Source organism: Cynocephalus volans, chromosome 4, assembly GCF_027409185.1.
Source record: "Cynocephalus volans isolate mCynVol1 chromosome 4, mCynVol1.pri, whole genome shotgun sequence".
Taxonomy (NCBI): domain Eukaryota; kingdom Metazoa; phylum Chordata; class Mammalia; order Dermoptera; family Cynocephalidae; genus Cynocephalus; species Cynocephalus volans.
This window is the reverse complement of record NC_084463.1, coordinates 111,255,425-111,278,799: the sequence shown is the minus strand read 5'-3', so window position 1 is coordinate 111,278,799 and position 23,375 is coordinate 111,255,425.

The following is a 23,375-nucleotide window of genomic DNA, read 5'->3' as shown; positions in this document are numbered from 1 at the left end:
AGTTTAATACCTATGTAACTTTAGAGAACTTAGAATCTCTGAGACTCAATATTTTCACCAGTAAAATGAAAACGTTGATGTCTCAAAGTTACTAAAGATGCCAAACCTAAAGACATGTATTGAAATCTATTCGGGATAAAAATATTTCAAAAGTGTATGACACACTTCCATGCTTTCTTTCAAAGAATGGAAATTACTTTGTCTTGACTTAATGACTCAGGGCCATCACTTCCAGCCTCAGTGACCATGCTGAGAAGGAAGAGAGAAACATCTGCCAGGACCAGTGTGGCCTGTGGGCCTTTTACCAGCAGCCCAAGACAGCTGTGCTACATGCCAGGGCAGCCTCACAGCTAGCACCTTCTCTCAATATGCTCACACTTAAAGACAAAAGTCAGGAGAGACACCCATGGAAATACAAGAACAAGCACAAAGCAGGTTCCACCAAGACCTTTATATCCATCCTCTCATGAATCTTCAAGCATCACTGAGAATGGATTATATTATCCCCATCTTACATATGAGGAAACTGAGGCTCACTAAAGATTATACGATCCCCCAAGATTATACCACAATGATGGAGGAAGCTAAGAATAAGACATTCTTAACCACCCCACCACCCACCTCCACCAGGCAGAATTAGTCTCTCCCTTCTCAGCACTCCCAGAATATTTTGTGCTTGCCAGACACAGCACTTATCACACTGAACTCAATTTTCGGTTTAGTGTCTGTCCCTGCCCTTAGAGCTTGTTGAGGGTTCTAATTGTCTTGTATTCATTTTTGAATCCCAAGCCCCTGAACAAGGTAGATCTAACAAATCTGTGCTAAATAAATGCCACTCAGACCTCCTGTGTCCAAATCCAGAATGCTTCACTCTGTCCCACACTACCTGTGTGTCATCATCACAGGAAAGACCAGAACCCACCCAAGGTAGCCTGGGTGCTCCTGAATCCATGTTGCTCCCCCAAGGTCAGGGTCCAGCTGAGGCTTTTGCCCTGTGTGTCAGGGACTAAAGCCATTATCTATTGCTGTGTCCCTCTCTAGGCTGGGCACAGTGTATGGCACAAGGCCAGGCATACCTCAGATGCTCAGAAAGCCTGAGTGATTGAAATGGATTGTCTTTTTGATTTGAGGAGGCTCAGACACAGAACAGTGCTGACTCGGGGAGTCTCAGCTTCTGCAATGACTCATGTACATCAGGACCTCTTTAACGGGGAATTATGGAAATATGCTGCCTGGACCTATTTCAATTAAGAACAACCTCATCTTGATTGCAGCTTCTGAGTGGACCCCCTCCCCATCCATCCTTCCCTCTCCTTTTCTCCTTGACACCAAGAGGCAGAACCTGTTACCTTTGAAGAGACTTTGCGTCTCCCTATACCGCTGCTGACAGGCTAGGTTTGGTAACAGTTGAGCTAGTTGGGGATGGCAGCCCTTCCGACAGCATGAGCTCTCTAATGGGCAGCCTCCATCAGTGTGTAATAGAGATCTCACCGCCCCTGTCCTGTCCTGGCTCTCAGGAAAGGCTGGGGCTGAGTTTGGAAGTAGGCAAAAGACAATCAGTTCAGATGTTCTTCCTGCGCCCACTCTCCCCACCACATCCCAAAGCTAGTTTATCCTGGAGACTATATTCCAACAAGTGAATAATGATGGACTCCTTCTACCACCTCTGAGCCCCAGGCCCCAACCTAAGAGCAAGCTTGGTCTGAGCCCCCAGGGGAAGGAAGGGTACAGCCATTTTCCCTCCATGCACAAGAACATCTTATTAGTATGCTCAGAGGACACAAAAGAGGATTGAGCTCCAAGAAGGCTTGGCTTCCCAAGGCAAGATTCCAAACCCCAGCCCAGAAACAGAGACAACCTGACAACTTCTATCAGTCCAAATTCCCTCACTCAGTCTGCCCTGGATTCCCATCAGCATCTACTTGTCACGTCTTCACCCAGCAAACATTTGCTAATGTGTGTGAGGCCCTGCCACTCTGGCTCCATGTCCTTCCTACCCCCACCCCTCTCCAAACACACACACACACACGAGTTATAATTTTGAAGTCAAGTATTTATTGAACTAATAAAAGTTTTCAAGAAAGCCTTATCGCCACAAATGACTCATCTTTTAGTTGGTAGCTTTAGGTTTCTCTGGTCCCCAGATTCTCCAGGGAGTAATTAATAAAGTGCAAATAAACATTTAAATCATTTGAGAGCTCACTATGTAAAAGCTCTAGGGGTGAGCTTCTTGTAATGGTATGGCGATTCCTTAAATGATCTGTGGGCAAAACCTCCTTAAACAGGAAGACACTTGGATAGAACTCCTACTTGAATGAATAGAGCTATAAAACTTCCCCTGGAAGGACAAGATGGGGGATTTTGTGTATCCACTCTCCTTAATATATTTAGCTGCCCTAACTGATTTACAAGGGATACCAGAAACCCTAATCCCAGAAAACAGATCCTACTTACCTGGGGCTTGGCTCTGCTTCTCCTAACTAACACTTTCCAACAGCTTCCTATTACCCAAATGGGTAATTCTCAGGATGTGGTCCCAAACAGCAGCAGCAGCATCACTTGGGAATATAAAAGAAATGCAAATTCTTGGGCTTCTCCCCAGACCTACAGAATCAGAAACTCTAAGGGTAGGGCTAGCAATCTGTGTTTTAAGCAGCCCACCAGGTAAGGCACAAAGTTTAAGAACCACTCCCTAGATAGAGGTGCATCCTTAGCAAGATCAGCAAACCCTCTGCAGAGACACTGCTAGCTTACAGGAGCCTTTGTGTAAATTACAAATAGAGCCTCCTCTGGGGGGGGGGGGGGTGACGTAGCCACAAACGTGCTTGCCAAGTGGAGCCAGAGCTCACTTTTGGCCCCACTCACCCCCTGAGCTGGGCACTCTCATAAAGTGAACAGCGCACAAAGTCCGTAGCAGCCCTGACTCTAGGCTTCAGATTCCACCATTTTCCTACTCATCCTCTGTGTTCCAGGCACTCCAAATATTCTACAATTCCTTGAACATATCATGATACCTCATGACTCCTTCACGCCTTTGCCCAAGCTATTCTATCTGGAATGCCTTTCCCCATTTTCCCACCTGGGAAACTCTTGTAACCTTTAAGACTCAGTTTGATTGTCTCCTCTTCAAAGAAATATTTGCTGATGGCAGGAGAGTCAGATTCCACTCCTCTTGGCTCCCTTATCACATTGCATTCACTTCTCATGTTGTCCTTACCTTGCTGCATTTTAATTGTTGGTTCCCTTGTCTCTGTCTTCCTCAAAGGCAGGATCTGTGTCTGATTCACCTTTGTATCACAGTATCCGCACAGACCCTGGCATATTCATACAATGACAAAATCTACTGAGTGTGAATTCTATACCAGGCTCTTGGCACCAGAGATATGGTGAAGCTTATGTCAGATGATCAACCACATGAAGCTCATTCACGATTAAGTGAAAGGTGGAAAGGGAGAGAAGGAAGAAAGGAAGAAGCAAGACCCTTGCAGAAGTGTTGAGACATAATTGCTTTTCTAATAATTTAGAATGACTTAGAAGCTGCCTCAAAAGCACCATGACTTCCTCCAGCTCTGGGAGGATAATTTTTTTTTTCTTCAAGCCCCTCTCCAGATTCGTTTGTGAAGCCAAAAATGTCAAGACCAGTCCCAAGCAGAAAAAAATCTCTAATCAGGAGGCCTCTCTTCCAATGGGGATTGGCTCAGAACCAGGCATTGGAGAGCCATTTTGCAGTCCAGAATGTTCAGGGCCTTCCATATGGTGGCTGCTGCCAAGAGAATGAACAGGGACAAGACCAGACTAGGAGTCTTGATGTCTTGCCCCCTTGTGATTAAGGCTCTAATCACTTTGTCAAGACCTAAATCAGGTTGGCACGCCCATCCTCAATTAGCAGCTTACCTAATTAGAAAACATGAATTGCAAGTTTTTCTTACTGCAGTAATGCAATAATGGGGGTCCTTGTGGAAGCCAGTTGACTCCTGGACAAATTTGTACACTCAGTGAACAGTGGAGGTCAATAAAATAGGGGTTCAGTTTATATGCAGAAAACATGAATTTTCTCAAAGTGAAAGAACAGATTTGAAGGTGGAAGGGAAGGTGATGCTGAAGAGGTTGTTTCAACTATCCTGAGGAGAGATGACAAATCCTGGATGAGGGCAGAGACTGGTGCCTCGGGTCAAGCTGCCTGATGCATAGGGTTGAGCTGCCTGGTGCATGGGGTCCCAGCTCACAGCTTCTAGGAGGAGCATGTTGCCTGAAGCTCTGTGCCTGCCTAAAATACAATCTGTCTCATGTTCTAGCTATCTATCTTCATGTCTTATCACATCTTGTCCCTCTCTTGACTTTAGGACACTGCATTCTCTTTGCTTTTCTTCTACCTCTTCAACTGTTTCTTCTCAGCCTCCTGTTCCTCTACGCCTAACTTACATGTCAGTATGCACCAGGCAGCTCAAGCCCATGCACAGGGCAGCAGCAGGACTTCCCCATCGCTGCTGCTGTTCCATCTACTCATGGCACTGTCTTGTTGACCCTTCACTTCTTGGTCCTACAAGCCCTCGGTGGGGGGGCTCTTTTATTTATTTATTTGTTTTGTTTTTAATTTTTGTTCACAAAACAAGTCTTAAGACATTTCAAAAGACTAAGATCATAGGAAATATGTTCTCTGACCACAATAACAGAAGGAAATTTAGAAAATTCACAAGTGTGTGAAAATTAAACAACACTCTCCCAAATAAACAATGGGTAAAAAGAAAAATCACAGGAAAATTACAGAGTACTTTGAGATACAAATCAAAGCACAACATATCAAAATTTATAGGATGCAAGGCTCATGCAGTGCTTAGAGGAAAATTTATACTTGTAAACACCTATACTAAAAATAAGAAAAACTCAAATCAGTAATGTAATCTTCTACCTTAAGAAAGTAGAAAACGAAGAGCAAACTAAACCAAAAGCAAATATAAGTAGGAAATAACAAAGATTACAACAGAAATATATGAAACAGGGAATTAAAAAACAATAGAGAAAATAAACAAAACCAAAAGTTGATTCTTTAAGAAGATCAACAAAATTTGCAAACCTTTATCTAGACTGACCACAAGAAAAAGAGAGAAGGCCGAAATTACTAAGATCAGAAATAAAGCTGGGGGTGAGGTATGGATCCGGGGGAAGCCAAACCTGCCCACAGGAAAGAGCACACCAGAAACACCATTTCCAAGCAGGTAGCTCACCATTGCCACCGCAATTGCCATGGCTGTTGCAAAAGTGGCTCGTCACCATAGCGGTAGTCACAAGCCACCATTGACATGAGGAGAGTCACCAGCAAAGATTATAAAAAAGAAGAGGACATCTCTCCACAAAGCACACTCCAGTAGAAGAAGCATCTGCTCTACAATAAATAATGGGGGTCCTGAACACACCTATCTCAGTACTGGACAGATCACTTAGGCAACAAATCAACAGAGAAACAGTTAATCAGAAGAAGAGAACAAACCTGTGGTTATTGTGGGGGAAGGGAGAGGAGAGATTGGATAAAAGATGCTTGAGTACCCTGGCTGTTCTAGCTCCTAGCTGTTCAAGTCTTCTTAGCCCAGGCACCAGGTACATGAGTCAGAAGCCTTTAAGATGACACAAGACACCATCTGATACAACCTTATGACAGACCCTGAGCCAGAACCACTCATCCAAGCTGCTCCTGAATTTGTGACCCACAGAAACCATGAGAGATAATAAATGATTATTATTGCTTTAAGACAATGAGTTTTGAGGTTGTTAACAATAACAGGTAACTAATATAGATTTGGGGACATGGAAGGGGGCTGATACCATAACAACAAGAACAAAAAACTTAAAGTGGACTAGTGGCTTTGAGGGCAGAGGTTGGAAGGGCACTGAAAGAGGCTATCCAAGAGGGCTTAATGGAAAGTAAGAAAGATAATATTTAGAAGATGAAAGAAAGGGGGTCTTTGTTATACACTGAGCACTGTAGTACTCTGCTCAAGCTGCCATTAAAAACATACCACAACTGGAAGGTTTAAATAGAAATTTATTTTCTCACAATTATGGAGGCTGGAAAGTCCAAGATCAAAGTACCATTCATTCAATTCTTGGCAAGAACTTTCCTCCTGGCTTGCATATGGCCATCTTCAGGCTGTGTCCTTACATGGAGGAGAGAGAAAGGCCTCTGGTGTCTCTTCCTCTTCTTATAAGGGCACCAGCCCTTCAGATTAGGGCCCTACCCTTATGACCTCATTTAACCATTATCACTTCCTCACAGGCCCTATATCCAAATACAGTCACATTGGGGCTTAGGGCTTCAGTGTATGAATTTGGGTATTGGGGGACACAGCTGTCCAGCCCATAACATATAGTGAGGGTAAATTTAGCAATACTGTCTTCTGTGGTAAAATGGAAAATACACGTAATGGATTGGATGATCTAACAAAGGAGATTTCCAGGCAGAACGTTGAAGGTGCCACCTGACTTCTGGTTGCTTACAATAAAATGTGAAAAGAGAAAAGACATGTTAAAGAAAGAACTATTAATCATAAAGGGGCCAGGACTCACTGGGTTTGAAAATGAAAATGTCTTATTCCTAGACTGTCTAGGCAGGAAATGATGCTAAGATTTTAAAATGGCCTCTAGGCAAAGATCAAATCCAGGGTACTGTCAGGAAAATGTAATCTAAAGATGAGTCTGAGGGAGTTAATGTAAAAATCTTTATTAAGACCTCAGAAATATGTAATGTGGTGCTTAACAGGGGGAAAAAAGTGACTCATAGATCCTCACCAATAAGGGTTTCTGCTAATCTTAAGAGCAGTGTTCCACAGCAGCCTTACAGGAAACTCAAGATGGAAAGGGGCTTATCTGGTTCATATTTGTGGTTGTGACTTGTATTTAATGGAGCAAATGCCAATAAGATTCATAGAATCTTACAAAGATTTTAAGATGATTGCATTGTGTGAAACACTGCCTGCTTGCATTAAAAGGGATGGAGACAGCACAAAATGAAAATGGGTCTTTGGACCTCCAACCCACTGTAAGAAAGCAAGCTGAAAAAACTACTTAGCTGCAAACTCGGTGTCTTACAGAAAAGAAAGGATGACCCAGAGAGCTTCTGCCTCTGAGCCCAGAGAGTGGAGCCACATGCTGTAGAGAACCATTCTCAGGCAGTAGAATAAAGTTCCAATCAAGAAGCTGCCCGTGTGCCCAGCAGAATTTCAGAACTGCTAAGGACCCTGCATACCTCCCATTTTCCTTCCTTTTTCTTTTTAGGAGGAGGATCTATAATGGTTTTCCCATACCTGCTGCACCATTGTATATTAGGTGGAGGGAAGATAACATGTTTCCTTTGTCCATAGGACTATGGATCTAAAATAATTATCAGAAGGTGCTATATTTAAGGAATTCACCCAAAGAGCCTCTTCTGAACCTGGACCTGATTAGATGACAAGGTCCAGCACTTCGAGCTGATGCTGCAAGATGAGGAGACTTTCAGGACCTCAGGAAGGGGTGTGTTTTCATGTCTAGCCAGAAGGTAGACGGAGGCAGCCTGTCTCCCATGATCATCTCCTGCTATTTTTGCCCTCGTGCAATCCCCTCCCATACTGAATCAGGCCTGGCCCTGCATTACTAATACAATACAGAAGAGCTGAGGCTGGGTCATAAAAGACCTTGCGGCTTCATTTTTGGACTCTGGAACCTCTTGGTCTGAGGAAAGCCAGCTGCCATGATGTGACATTCATGCTGCCCTATGAAGGGAAATGAGGCCCCTCCAATAGCCAGCCCCAACTTGCTGGCCTTGTGTGTGAGCCACCTTGACAATGGGTCCTCCAGCCCCAGTCAAGCCTTCAAATGACCTCAACCCCAGCTACAGACTCAGGAGAGTCCCTGAGCCAGATCCACCCAGCCATGCTGCTCCAGAATTTCTGTCCCAAAAAAACTATGAGAGAGAAATAAATGATTATTGTTGTTTAAAGTCACCAGGTTGGGGCTATTTATTACACAGCAGTAGGTAACTAACACAACTCTATGGGGTACACAAAGGAGAATCAGATTTCATCACTGGCCACAAACTACTTGCAACAGAGGGTGAAGAAAACACGTAGACACTGCAGAACATACAGTTTAGGACAGTGTGAGATTCACTTGACCAGCCTGTTAAAGGGCAATTTCTCTCTCCTGCTGGAGTGTTGGCATCAAGGGTCAGAAGGTGAGGGTCCTGAGGGTAATGAGATTTTGGAAGAGTTTCCAGAGGTGAGCTGGTACCTTAGACAGAAAATTTTCCTTTCAGCACCAAACCCTATCTGGTCTGGCTTTATTGTTACAAAAGAGGCCTTTCCATTTAGAGAGCTTTTTTGCATTTATGTGTCACCATGTGACAGACAGGTCAGGCATTATCACGCCTGTAACACAGAGGACAAAACCGAGGGTCCCACTGGGTAATTGGCTTGTGCAGGCCCTGGGCACTTTCTACTCCCATAATGGCTGTCAGCAGCTCAAAGCTGCCTTCAGCTGCCAAAGGAATCAGAATTCAAAATGCCAAGACTGGGTCATAAACACACATTAAGGAACAACATGGAGAGGAAGTGCAGGCCAATTACTCTGATGAGGACCCTCAGTAAGTAATAATAGACTCTGGGTACCTTAAAACAATCTTTCACACCCACTAGAGTCTGTGCCTCAGGATGCTGAAGCTGTACTAATATCATAGTCAAGATTATGTCCCTCTTCATCATACGACCTCAGGCCTTTCTGGGTCTCTGAGCCTCATCAATATCATGTGAGGTTAGACTGGCTGATCTCTAAGGCTCTGTGTGGCTCTGACATCGTATGACTAGTGAGGAATTTGTGGGACCTTCAACACTGAGGTTGGCATAATAACATGCAGCCATTCCCATCTTGAGTTTCCAATCTACAAGATCAATGCCAAACAGGAAATTGCAGGCAGTAATTTATTCTGAATTCTCCCTCCATGGGACTTGCTTTATATACATTGCTACATGGATTCTAATAAAACATTTAACAGACAAAGAGGGTTTCTGTCAGCTTCCCCAGCCCCCTGCCATATGCTGCCCTTTCTGCCAGACCCTCCTGGAGAGGAGAGCTCCCTAGGACCACAGCTGTGATCAAGAATAACTGCATAGAGCCAGGTAGGAGGTGGGTTACAAAAACAACCAAGCCCATAAAATAAAGTGGCATGGCATAAGAATAAAATAAAACATTATAAAAGAAATAAACGACCATGCTAGATTAATGTCAGAGGACCCTCTGATCAATACCCACCCTTAGTCTGTATATCTAAAGGAGTAGGGAGACAAATTGGAGGATCTGCCTGCCCAGCCCTACCCCGTTGACTTAGCCCCTCTGCATTAGTCTGGGTTCTCCAGAGAAAGGAACCAATAGAGTAAATAGATGATAAAGATATAGATACATAGATAAAGAGATTTACTATAAGGAATTAGCTCACACAATTATGGAGGTTGAGAAGTCCAAGATCTGTATGTCTTCGGCAAGCTGGAAACGCAGGAGAGCCAATGGTGTTAAGTTCCAGGATGAGCCAATTCCAAAGGCAGAAGATTGATGTCCCAGCTCAAGGACAGTCAGGCAGAGAGAAAGAATTCTTTCTTAGCCTTTTATTCAATTCAGGCCTTCAATGGATTGGATGTGGCCTGCCTGCATTAGAGAGAGCAATCTGCTTTACTCAGTCCACCGATTCAAACGTTAATCTCATGCAGAAGTATCCTCACAGACACACCCAGGAATAATGTTTAACCAAATATTTGGGCACCTACGGCCCAGTCAAGTTGACACACTAAATTAACCATTACCTCCACCTAGGCCCTGGAAGGATGGGGGTCACCATGGCAAAACAGTAAGATGGAGTGAGGTCTGGAAAGTGACTGCTGTTGATGCTGGCGCCTGGTCTGCTGGGCTTGCCTTTGGGGGCCCAAGTGAGCACTGAGCTGAGACTGCATTTTGTAATAGCCATTATCACATTACATGGGAGAATAGCTAACCTCCAGTCTTTCCCTATCACATCAATCTCTGCAGTAGCACATAGGACCAGAAACAGCTAAAAATTCAGACACACAGCAATGAAAATTCAGTAATTTGAAGCCTAAATTTTGACAGCCGTCTCCCAAAGCAGGAATGCCTGAGAGCTTTGGGAGAGTGGTGTGTTCACTCTGAACAAGAAAATGACCAGTGTGGAGCTGTACAGGCTGTGGGCTGGCATAGGAAGCATAAATGGTTCTGCAGGATATGCAGAATCAGAACAAGGCAGGTGACGGGAACTGCATGGTGCTTAAGTTGCTCTGTCTAAGGAGGTCAACGTTACCTTGGGGAGCCAGGGATGGCAATTAGCACAGGGCCCATTCTGAAGTGGTGCTGCATATAGTGTATGGCTGATGTAGGTACAATTATGACTAGGTTAACTGCTGAGTAAACAAAACACAATAAGCTCATTTTAAGCTAATTTTTTGTTGTGTTTTCCAATTCCTAAATAAAGGGTGCTTTTTGATACCTTTAAGGAAGCCTAATAAATTGCAAGGGCATAGTCAATGTATACAGCAGCTACCATAATACTTAGCAGGGACAGACTCAGGAAGTAAGACTCTGTTCCTCCCACTCTGAAGGGAAAGAGAGAGTCTCTCCATGGTAAAGAGCGTGAGCCTCTCCTTACACTTCAAATCCCCCTCTCACTTAGTGAGAGGCAGACCCAAGAGGCTGTCTCACATGTTTTGACTCTTAATCTAGTGCTCTTCCTGCTGAGCTGTGAAGAAGCAAAACACAGATCTCAGGCTCAGAAACAAACACCAACTCTCTACCAAGTAAAAGTGGGACAACAAACACCAGTAACCCCATCTCCTGTCTTGCCTCCACATTCCTCCCAATTCCTTCCACTCTGGGGCATCCCACACATGCACACACAAGCATGTGCACACACAAGCATGTGCACACACACATATGGATACGTACACATGCACACCCACGCACACATAAGCCCATGCACTGCTGGGCGTTAGCACCCAGCGTGGATGTGGTGGGGTGAAGATGTGAAAACAGAGCTATTTGATTGGCCCAGCTTCCAGGAAACTTAGAGGCAGGAGCTGCAGAGGGTATGAAGCCCAGGCCTTGGCCTGGCTGCAGGATGTGGAGTAGACACTTCACACTCTCCCAGTGATGCAGACTACCCATCCCCACACCAGCTCCCTGCCAGCCCATCATGGCTGCTGTGGCCCATAACTGATTTTGCTGATCACTATAACCTCCCTCCTCTCTAACCTCAGACCCTGTTTCCACCTTCCCCTCCCAACCCCATGCCCACTTCCACCCCTCACCCCCACACTCCAGCCCTGGAGACTTTGCCTGTGCAAAGAGTCTCTGGCATCATAGCCTTACCTCTCCCCCGTGAACCATGACTTAGCTCATCCTGAAGAACCAAGGGCACCTAGTATCCCTTTCCAGCTCTAGCCCTGAAGACATTGATCCAAATCTCAGCCTCTTGGCCAGTGTCTGTTCAGGCCCAGCTGACCCAGTCAGGGTGAAGACAGACAGTGGGACACTCCATCGTAACCCTGCACCCAGGGGACTGAGGCTACAGTCTGAATAGACATGTCCAAAGAAGACATACATAAGGCCAATAAGCACATGAAAAGATATTCAACATCATCACTCGTTAGGGAAATGCAAATCAAAACCCCAATAAGATACCACTTCATACCCATTAAAATGGCTACTATTAATAAATAAATAAATAAATAACAAGTGTTGTCAAGGATGTGGAGAAATTTTAGAACATTTGGGTATTGCTGGTAGGAATGTAAAATGGTATGATCACTGTGGAAAACAGTCTGCTGGTTCCTCAAAATGTTAAACATAGAATAACCATATGATCCAATAATTCCACTCCTAGTTATATACCCAAAAGAATTGAAGTGTTCAAGTCCCAGCCCTGGGAGCAGAGTCAACCTGCCATGTTTGTCCCCCTCAAGGACTCAGATACTTGTGCACCGATGTTCATAGCTGCAACATCCGCAATAGCCAAAAGGTAGAAATAACCCAAAGGTCATTGATGGATGAACAGATAAACAAAATGTGGTATCTACATACAATGGAATACTATTTAGCCCTAAAAACAAATGAAATTCTGATACATGCTACAACGTAGATGAATCTTAAAAACATTATGATAATAAAATAAGCCAAACACAAAAGTGCATATACTGTATAATCCCATTTATATGAGGTACCTAGAACAGAGACAGAAAGGAGGACAGTGGTTTACCAGGGTATGGGGGAAACAGCTATAGGGAGTAGTAGTTTTATGCTACAGTTTCTGTTTAGGATGATGAAAAAGTTCTAGGACTAGGTAGTGGTGATGGTTACCCAACACTGTGAATGTACTTCATGCCACTGAACTGTACACTTAAAAATGGTTAAAATGGGGCCGGCCCCGTGGCTCACTCGGGAGAGTGCTGTGCTGGGAGCGCCGAGGCCGCGGGTTCAGATCCTATATAGGGATGGCCGGTGCGCTCACTGGCTGAGCGTGGTGCGGACCACACCGTGCCGAGGGTTGCGATCTCCTTACCGGTCAGAAAAAAAAAAATGGTTAAAATGGTAAATTTTATATTACATATATTTTACCACAATACAAAAAGGAAATAAAAAAATTGATTGATCTACTTCACCATTATAATGGAATATAGAAGAAAATATAGGTTGACTTCTTCTTGACATTCCCTGCACTAAAGGTTGGGAGGAGGACAAACGTTGGAGGCTGACTCTGCTCCCAGGGCTGGGACTTGAGCACTCGTGGGATTAAATATGAGGCTCTCCCAGGAATTCTCAGGCCAGGACCAGTGTTCCAGGGGCAATCATGGCCAAGTTGCTGTTCTCATCTAGTGATGACCAAGTCCATAGGCAAGAGAGGCAGGCAGCTTTGGTGATGGGATTGGGATGAGACAGACGACAGAGCTCACAGGCATTGGACTCCACATCAACCAGAAAACTGCCAATGCATAGTATTAAAGCCATAGGAGCAAACAAGCTCCACTCGCTTGCCAGGGGGAGACAGTGGCACATTACTGGAGGAGTCAAGTTTTGACATCAGATGGACCTGAGTTTAAGTCCAGATGCTTACCAACTAGACAGCCTTGGACAAGTCACTTAACCTTTAAAGGACTCATATTCCCCACTATAAAACAGGGACAGTAACACCTACCTCCCAGGATTGATGCAAGGCTAATAATTGAACACCTATTACATGCCAGATATAGTCCTCTCAACGACTCATTTATTGGTGAAGAAACCAAAGCACAGAGAAGCAAAATTACTTCATTACTCATTCATCACATATTTTTTTAATGTCTTCCACAATTCTAGGTGCCAGGGAAACAGCAATGAATCAGACAGACACAGTGTGTCTTCGAGCAGCACCCATTGAGCTGAGGAGACAGGCAACAAGCCAGTGTGACTTCAGGATCAGGGCACACCAAGGGCATTGGGAGCAGCAAGGGGGATTGGATCTAGCCTGTATCATCAGGAAAAGTGTCTCAGAGGCAGTAGTAATAAAGTTGAGGCCTGAAGGCCAAGGGGAATAAGAAGACGGTGAAGAGAAGAAGGAGGCAGAGAAGGAAGGGAACCCAGCAGGTCACCGGGCTGGTACACAGGTAAAAATGGGAAGAGGAGGCCTGGATACAACCTGTGCATGGCACAGAGCAGACACTGATGGAGGTTACCTCTGCTTTTCATCAAATTATAGCAAGAACAAAGAACACTGGGTTGTGATTCAAAGACATGGCATCTAGTCCCAGCCCTGCCATTCCTCTGACTCTGAATTTTAGTCTCCCACCTGTGAAGAAGTAGGTTGGAATGCTTGACCTCTGAAGACTGGTCCCCTCTCATTCATTCATTCAGCCAGCATTTATCAGGTGCCTTTTATGTGCCCAGCACTTTTCCAGAAGGTAGGAGTGTACCACTGAATGAACAAAACAGGTAAGGACTCTTGCCCCAGCAGAACTAATGTTCTAGAGGAGGCAATAAACACACTAAATATATAATAAATAAGTAATACAATTTTTTTAAGGAAGTTCTAGGCATTATTTTAAAAAAGGAAAAAGCAGAGCAGGGGTTGGTTTTCATCTTCAACAGTGTGATAGAGGCTGCACTGAGGAGGTGTATTTGAGTGTTGAAGTCTTGGAGGAGCTAAGATTTCAAGTCAGAGAAATATCTGGAGAAGGAGCAATGGGGGCAAAGAAAATACAGCAAAGGCTGTAAGCAGAGGCCTGCTATATCAGAGAAGCAGCAAGGAGGCTGTGTGTCTGTAGCAGAGTGTGAAGTGAACAACAGAAAATGAGACCAGAGAGGAGGGGGATAGCCAAGCAGACCACAAAGGGCTTGGTAGGCCACTGTGAGGACTCTAGGTCCGATCAACTTGCTCCAAGGTCCCCAGGCTCCCAGCCACGGGCAGGACCTTCAGGGCACTGATATCAGAACAACTGGAGCCTGTGGCACTACTATGGTTTGAATGTACCCTCCAAAATTCACATTGAACTTAATCCCCAATGTGGCAGTATTGTGAGATGGGGCCTTCAATAGGTGATTGAACCATGAGGGCTATACCCACATGAATAGATTAATCTATTCATGGATTAATGGGTTAATGGATTATTATGGGAGTGAAACTGGTGGCTTTACAAGAGGAAAGGGGACCTGAGCTAGCACATTAACAGTCTTGCCTTCTTGCCACATGATGCCCTGTGCCACCTCGGGACTCTGCAGAGAGTCCCCACCAGGAAGAAGGCCCTTCAAAATGCACCCCCTGAACCTTGGACTTCCCAGTCTTTAAAACTGTAAGCAATATCTTTTCTTTATAAATTACCCACTTTGAGATATTCTGGTATAAGCAACAGAAAACAGACTAAGACAAGTGCTCTCAGGAATGGCTGACATGCATCTTAGCACTGAACTTGGCAGCCGTGACTTGGGCTCACAACGTGGCCCTCACACAGACAGGCCACATACCCAGGGGTCTCCTGCCCGTCCCATCCCTCGTCAGGACTTACTCTTGCCCTCTAGCTCAGCCTTTGTTCTCAGTGCTGGGCACAAAGGAGGTAAGAAGTGAGACACTGGCTGTGTTCTAGGTTGCTGAGGAATTTTCCAATCAACGCCATTTCTGCTAATTGACTTTATTGCTCATTCCAACACTTGGAAACCCAATTTAGCCCTTTATTGCTCTCTGTACCTCTGAAAAGTAAAAAATCATTAGGCTTCTAACTGAACAATAATCATCTTGGCATTGCAAGGCCAACCAGTCCCCTCACCCTAGCCCATTTCTGCTCTCTTCTTTCCAGCTTGGGGGGAAAAAATATGAGTCTATGCAAGAAAGTCATTTATTCTCCACATTGTAGGCTGCACACCAGATAGTTTGTAAAGGTCTTTTATGAGCCGCTTTCTTCCCTCACATTCTACTCAGCATGTTGCTTTGTCTTTCGCTCAGCCATTGATTTTGGCATCTCGTTAGGGTTGCTCTATGCTCCTAAGGAGTTCATAACAAATTAGCCAAAGTCCATGAGCTGCAGTTCAGCCTGCTGGGCTCACCTGGACAGCCAGCCTGGGCTCTGCTTCCTTCCTACCTTGCTCCAGGAGAATGAGGATGTTCTTAAGGATAGAGCTCAGCTTTGGGATTCCTCGTTTCACTTTGTATTGCTAAGAAGAAGTGGGGGACCATGCTGGGCTTGATCTTGGCGTCATCAGGATTGAGTGTAGACCTCTGGGAAGAATGAAGGAAGGCCACAGAGGATGGTGAAAGGATGAGTTTTTGGAGACGGACAGATCTGACAGACACATCTAAGTTTGAATCCAAACCTAACTACTTACTGGCTGTGTGGTCTTGGGCAAGCTCCTTAGTGTTTGGGGGCTATGGTGGTTCCCAAAAGTGTTATAGCCATGAGCACCCAGCTGCAAACCATGCTGAGTCTCAGCAGCGGGAAGGGGCTAAGGAGGGAGATGACAGAAGCTGAGAAAGTGCACGTCTGGAACTGCATCAGTAGCCCAACTAGAAATCAGATCCTTGAGTGGGAAAATCAGGAATCCTGATCTCAGTGCTCAGACCAGGCTCACTGAATATTTAGGTTCAGTCCAGGTTGGCATCAGTGTCCAAGTTCTACATGGGCACTTGGGTTAAGGTGAGGACTGTAACTGGGACACTGTTCTGTATACAAAACAAGAAACAAAACACAATAGTTAAGCACATGGATGGGACCCAGACTTCCCGGGTCCAAATCCTGACTCTGCCACTTGCTAGTTGCCAAGTCTCTTAACCTTTCATGCCTTTGTTTCCTCATCTGTAAAATGGAGCAAATCATTGTACCTCATGGAGTTATTGTTAACATTAGTGAGAAAAGTACCTGGCATTATGGAGTGCTACATAGGGTGAGTTTTAAAAAGAACAATAAACAGAGGGCTCACCTATCACAGAAAATTTAATTGCAATTTCCCTTCCTATCCACTTGTACTGTGAGTAAAAACTACTGATGTCTTTACAAACCCAGGCCTCATCTTTAAGGCTTCCCCCTCCCCCACCACCAACCCAATCAATCACCAAGCCTTTCCACCTCTTCCAGCACTCACCACTGCCCTGTCCTGCCACCATCTTCCTCTGCTGGACTGCAGCAGCAGCCCCCCTACTGCATCTGGTCTCCCTATCTCTGGCATCACCTTCTCTAATCCAGTCCTCACACTTCTAGCAAAGTGATCGTAATAGTCACAGATCTAATCACACTGTCCATTTTAAGCCATTCCATCAGGTTTCCCTCATTGTCTGCAAGAGTAATTAAAACTCTTTGGCACACAAGGCCCTGCCTGGTCCTCTACAAATTCCTGCAGTCTTATTTACTGTCCCCTGACCCCACTCTTTATACTCCAGTAATACTAAACTTCCTGTTGTACCCCCACCGCACACACACGTGCACGTGCACATGTACACACACCAACCCCCACACACACACACCCGCACCCCATGCATCATTTGTTCTGTTCTCTCTGCCTGAAATATCCTCCCAGCTGCCCCCACTCCCTCCACCCACCTCTCATCTTGATGCCACCACTGTCCCCACACGTTGCTTGGCCAGCTCCTAAACCCAGCCAGCACCTGAGACCCAGGTGTCACTTCTTCCTGGAATCCTTTCTTGAAGCCAGCAGTTGGATTAGACACCTTTGTCCATTATGATAATCCTAGGTAACTAATAAATTCCTAAATTTCAGTGGCTTAACCCAAGAGAAGCTTATTTCTCATTTCAGGGTGGTCTAACGTAGGTGTTCCTAGTTGGCAAGCAGTTTTCCCTCATGTGGAAATGTAGAAATGCATCTTTTGGTTCCACAAACCCTAGGGTCTCAGAGTCTTCTGCCTCCAGCTGATGGAAAGGGTAAGAGTGCTGGAAGAGGCAGAGGCGCTTCTTCAGATCCCTGGCCTGAAGTGGCACATCTCACTCCCACACACATTCTCCTGGTGAAGACTAGTCACAGGGTCACTCCTGGCTGTGAAGAGAGCTGGGAAATGTAGTTTCCCTTTCCATCTAGCTCTGCTCTGTTGAAAGAGGGACATGCCATTTGGAGGACAGCTGGCCCTTGCAGCCTCAGAGCCCCTTCTTGCCCCTACGTCCACTTCAGAGTTCTCACGATGTGTGGCTGTGATCTGTTTCCATGCCCATCTCTCCCACCAGATTGTGAGCTCCTTGAGGACAAGGGCCTCTCTCCCCGCATCCCTATGTACCCAGCACCTGGCACTGGTGCTTAGAACTGTTGTATGGATGGAGGACCCAAGTCAGGACCAACTCAGCAACTGGGTGGGCCTGAGCCTGCAGGCAGAAGGTCCTCCCTGCAAGCAGCTGAACCAGATGGGGGAAGACAGGGACAGCAGGACAGATCATGAAGGCAGATCTACCCAGAAAAAAATAAAAGACAGGGAGAATGATTTGACCCCATGAGATGTGTGCATCATTGTCTCCATGGTATTTCTCAGGCCAGAAAGGGCTCAAACTCTGACAGCTCTGAAATACATACTCTTCATAGCTAACACTTACATGTAGCCCATGGCATGCACCAAGCACTGTCCATAAATCCTCACAATAACCCCACTGTACAGATGAGGAAATTGAGGCTCAAAAAGATTAAAGGACACGTGATACCATCTCTGCCTGTGGGCTTATCTTTCTCTTCTGGAGCACCAAGAAGCCCTAGGACAAGGATGGTCTAAGCCTATGTTCCAGCATTTCTGTCAGTGGGATTTGGGTTTGGGGGAACAGCACATGTTTGGCCTCCTGGAGGCCAAAGCAGACATTTTGGAGTTTTCTTACCCCTGTCCAACCTTCAGGGCTCAGGCAACAGGCCAGTGGGCTGAGAACAAGCTTCCAAAATTACTCTTCACTTGGAATTCTAAGTATTTTTCAAGCTAAGAAAGAACAAACTTTCCATTGATGTTTGTGTCTTACAACATCTTCTGATCAAATTACAAAACAGTAGAGGTTGAAGCCAAATAACAAATTGCAAGCCTCCAAGCCCATCTCAACATAACAATTGTGCAGAATTACCAGTGATAATGTTATGACCGGAGGCTGATGTTCTCTCTGCATTCAACACTGGACGGAATACCCAGAGGTGAGCAACGCGGAAACACCGCTCCGCTTGGCCACACTCCCACCCTACACCCGGTGTTTCCAGTCTTAACTGGATGACAACCACGGCCCCTCCTGGGAAATCACTGCCTCGGAAATGTTTTCACACTGATGACAAGAGAAACAGCTGTAATTTGTCATTATAGAAATATCCAATTATCAGGCCACTGAACGATGTCTACAGCCTCCTGTCTTCCCTGACATCAGGCTGGGCTCGGAGCTACACACCTGTCAGGCAGGGCCTGCCAGCCGACAGCCATGAAAGAGTCTAGCTGCCCTCTTCCACCACTTCCAGAAGCGTCCAGCAGCCCCTGCCTGGTGGAAGCAAGTGTTTCCAGACCTCCTCCAGACAGCACCTTTTGGTGCAAGTACAGGAAGAGCAGATCATGAGTGACTCAACACTTGGCTGAACTGCTGTCCCCTCCAAGCTGGCCACCCTCGATGCCCTAGAAGAAGCCACTCTTTCCCCTCAGTTTTCCCCCAAGAGGATGGAGTGGGCTGTGTTGAGTGAAACTGCCCAGACTTTGAAGCCAGGCAGGCCTCGGTTCAACTCATGTCCCCAGGACATCCTAGCTATATAACCTATGAGGTGTGCTGGGGACTGACTCCTCCATGGGTGAAATGCACTAGGAAAAAAGCAAATAAATGAAAATCAATGAGTCTGGTGCAACACGTATAGGTACTAAGTGCTGTATGTGTAGTAACTCATTCTATCCTCACCACAACCCTGCAATGTGGGTGTTATGTCTATTTTACAGATGAGGAAATGGAGGCAAAGAAAGGTTAAGGAACTTAATCAAGGACACCTGGCTGTGGGTGGCAGACATGGGATTTACACCAGGCACTCTAATTCAGAGGTTGTGCTCTTAACATTTTATACTTTTTTTTAACAAGCATTATTGTTGTCTGTGTCCCAGGCACTGTGTTAAGTTCTTTGTACATATTATATCATTTAATCTCCACAATACATTACCCCTAGTGTACAGTTGAATAAACTGAGGCACAGAAAGGTTAAATAACTTTCCCAGGTTCACACAGCTACTAAGTAACAGAGCTAGGACTCACATCCAGGCATTCTGGCACAGACTGCTTACTGAGCCACTGTCTATATGTACTATGCTACAGTTCCTTCACTACTTCATATGCACTCTTGCAATTAATTAATCCTCCCAACAACCCCTTAGAAAGGTACTATTATTACCCCTATTTTATAAAGTGGGAAATTGAGAATGGTAGAATCGAAACGAAATACAGTGAGTAATTGAGGACCCAGGATTCAAATCCAAGCATTATCTGGAACCCTATATTTAAGCCCCTATGCTGTAGTAACTTCCTACACTAACCCAATGCCTGCTCGCTCACGAAACAGGTGATCTTGAATTTAATTAATCTGAAGTATGAATGATCTGCTCAGTACCTGGCTCAAATGCCACCTCCTCTGAGATGGACTCCTTGAATCCCCTGGCAGAAGTCATCTCTTCTTCCTCTACTAATCTTGGATCTGGTTTTTATGCCCAGCATGGCTCTTGGTCACTTCTATGGACAGTCCTGTTGTGATCAATAAAATTCCCTGTGCCGAGGAGTTAAATGTGCAGTGGCTTGTCCCACACCTCACTGTGGTGACACTGGAGAGCAGGGGGCAGTGGAAAATGGGAAAGCAGTCACTGGAGAACAATGGCCTGCAGCCCAGGGTCAGAAGCCTCATAAGAAATAAAAACCACAGGACAGAGAAAATCGGGAAGAGATCACAACAAAAGTTGGAGAAATGGTAAGCAACTGGATAAGTGGTCATTGAGTTGGCAGAGCCGAGGAAGCCAAATCCTAAACTGGCAGTGGAGAAAGATGAGAATTAACACAATAAAAACAGTGTGTCTGGACTGCAGGACAGAACCAGCCGAAGGCTAAGATGCCATACTGAATGAAGTGAACACACACATGCGAAGGTTGAGACTCCCTTCTTCCTGCCTTCATTGGGCTCCCAGAACTTCGGCAACAAGGCCTTTGTCTTCCAGGCAGCAAAGTGGAAGGGTCTATAAGAGGAATCTGTCTGGTTCAAGAGGAAAAATTCTTCAAAACTGATCTTGGGGTTTTCTCCATCCAACAAATAGCACAGCTAGATCACCCTGCAGAAAAGTTTCCAGTTGACAAGCACCACCTACAGACTTTTTAGTCCCTGGCTTCTAAACGAGCAGATATCTGAGGATTACCAGGCACCTCAGGAAGGTCTTCAACATGAAGGACAGAAACCAAAAGAAACAAGAGAGCAACGAGAGGAAGCAACCTGAAGGAAACAGACTATACAAGAAGGACAACCTTAAAAAATAGCTTTAATATCCTCGGAGAAATAAAATAATTTGTTATATCTGTGAAACAAGAATAAGATGGTATAAATGGACAGTGGGACATTCAGAGAATAAGGAGGAGCTCCAGGAAATTAAAAACATGACAGCAGACACGAGAAACTCAGTAGAAGGGTTGGTCTGAGGAAATCACCCAGAGTAGTGGAAAGGAAGAACATGAGCTAAGCTAATTAAAGAACCAGTTCAGTACGTCCAACGTCTCAGTAATAGGAGCTCCGGAAACAGAAAACTCTCTAACACCAATTCAAGATTTCTCATATCATGTCGAAGGGACACCTGCACTCCCATGTTTATTGCAGCTCTATTTACAATAGCCCAGAGTTGGAACCAACCCAAATGTCCATCATTGGACAACTGGATAAGAAAAATGTGGTATATTTACACAATAGAATATTACTCTGCCATAAAAAAGAATGAAATTCTGCCATTCGCAGCACCGTGGATGAACTTAGAGAAAATTATGTTAAGTGAAATAAGCCAGGCACAGAAAGAGAAATACCACATGTCCTCACTCATAACTGGGAGTTAAAAAATAAACAAATGAAAAAGAAAAAGAAACAACAATCACAATGTACATTGAACTTTCGAAATGAGAGAACAGAACTGAGGATACCAGAGGTGGGAAAGGGGGAGGGGGAGGGAGATCAGGGAGGAATTGTAAAGGGCCACAAGAAAAGATTACATTGTATAATGTTGAATATACTAATTATCCTGATTTGATCAGCACATATCGCACACAGGTAATGATATTCAACTCCTTATCCCACAGATATGTACAATCAACTATGTCACAATAAAAAATAAATAAATAAAAAATAAAGATTTCCCAGATCTATAGGCAACAAGTTTCCAGATTTGAAGGGCTACAGAGTGCTCAAAAAAATGGATAAAAATACTCAAACCAAGGCACATCGACGTGAACTTTCAAAACACAGGTGACAAAGAGAAGAGCCTACAAGCTACCAGAGGAAAAAAACAAATAGGTCAGATACATAGAATTAGGAGTTAGAATAGTTTCAGACTTCTCAAAAATAACCCTGGAAGCTAGAAGGCAGTGGAATAATGACTTCAAAATTCTGAGAGAAAAATATTTGCCATCTAAAAATCTTAGCCAAATTGTCAATCAAGAGTGAAAGTCCAAAAATGCATTTTCAGATGGGCAAGGTTTCAAAAAATGTATATCCCACACCCCCTTTCTCAGAAAGCTACTGTATCCGTCCATTTGTGTTCCTTATAACAAAATACCTGAAACTGGGTAATTTGCAAAGAAAGAATACTTATTGCTTACAGTTTTGAAGGCTCAGAAGTCCAAAGTACAGGGAATACATCTGGTGATGGCCTTTTCCTGGTGGTGACTCTTCACAGCAATGCAGGGTGTCACATAGCGAGAATGGCATTGCAGAGAGTGAGCTAACTCCTCACTGGCTCTCCTTCTAAAACTGTCAGAACCATGCCCACAACCACCATTAAACCATCAATGGATTAATCCATTCACTAGGGCATGGTCCTCCCAATCTGATCACCTCTTCAAGGCCCCACCTTTCAATTACCTTAATAGGGTTTCCCACTCCAACACTCTCCCAGTGGGGATTAAGTTTCCAATACATGAGACTTTGGGAGCTACAATTCAATCCACAGCAGCTACTGAGGATGAGCTCTACCCAAATTACAGCATAAACCAAAAAAGGGGAAGAATGAAATATAAGAAACGGGGGACCCAACACAGGAGAGAGGCAAAGGGAATCCCTAAGGTGGTGATGAAGGGATGTCTCAGGATAGCAGCTATGCTAAACCAGGGAGGCATCCAAAGGGAATCCCTAAGGTGGTGATGAAGGGATGTCTCAGGATAGCAGCTATGCTAAACCAGGGAGGCATCCAAAGGGAATCCCTAAGGTGGTGATGAAGGGATGTCTCAGGATAGCAGCTATGCTAAACCAGGGAGGCATCCGTCCACCCGCAGTTCATAAGCTATGGAAAAAACCACTTCGAGAAGATGGGGGGGGGGGAGATGAATTGATAGAATATTTGATGTGAATGAAAGAAATTGTAGACAACACTTGGAGAGTTTGGGGCTGCATTGGTGATAAGTACATGGAATATCCAACACACACACAAGCAAAAGGTAATTAACTCCAGAGAAGCCAAAAAGTTTTGAGAAAAATAAAAGTAATCAAAATTTACTATAATGGCTCAGACCTGAAAGGCATACATGGCCATATTATAAAAAACAAATGTTTATCTAACCAAAATTGTAATTATGTTGAGAAGATGAGGATGGGAAAGGTGTGTGTGTTTGGTGGGACCAGAGGAAGAAATGGAGCTAAATCTTCATTTTCCGTAGTGG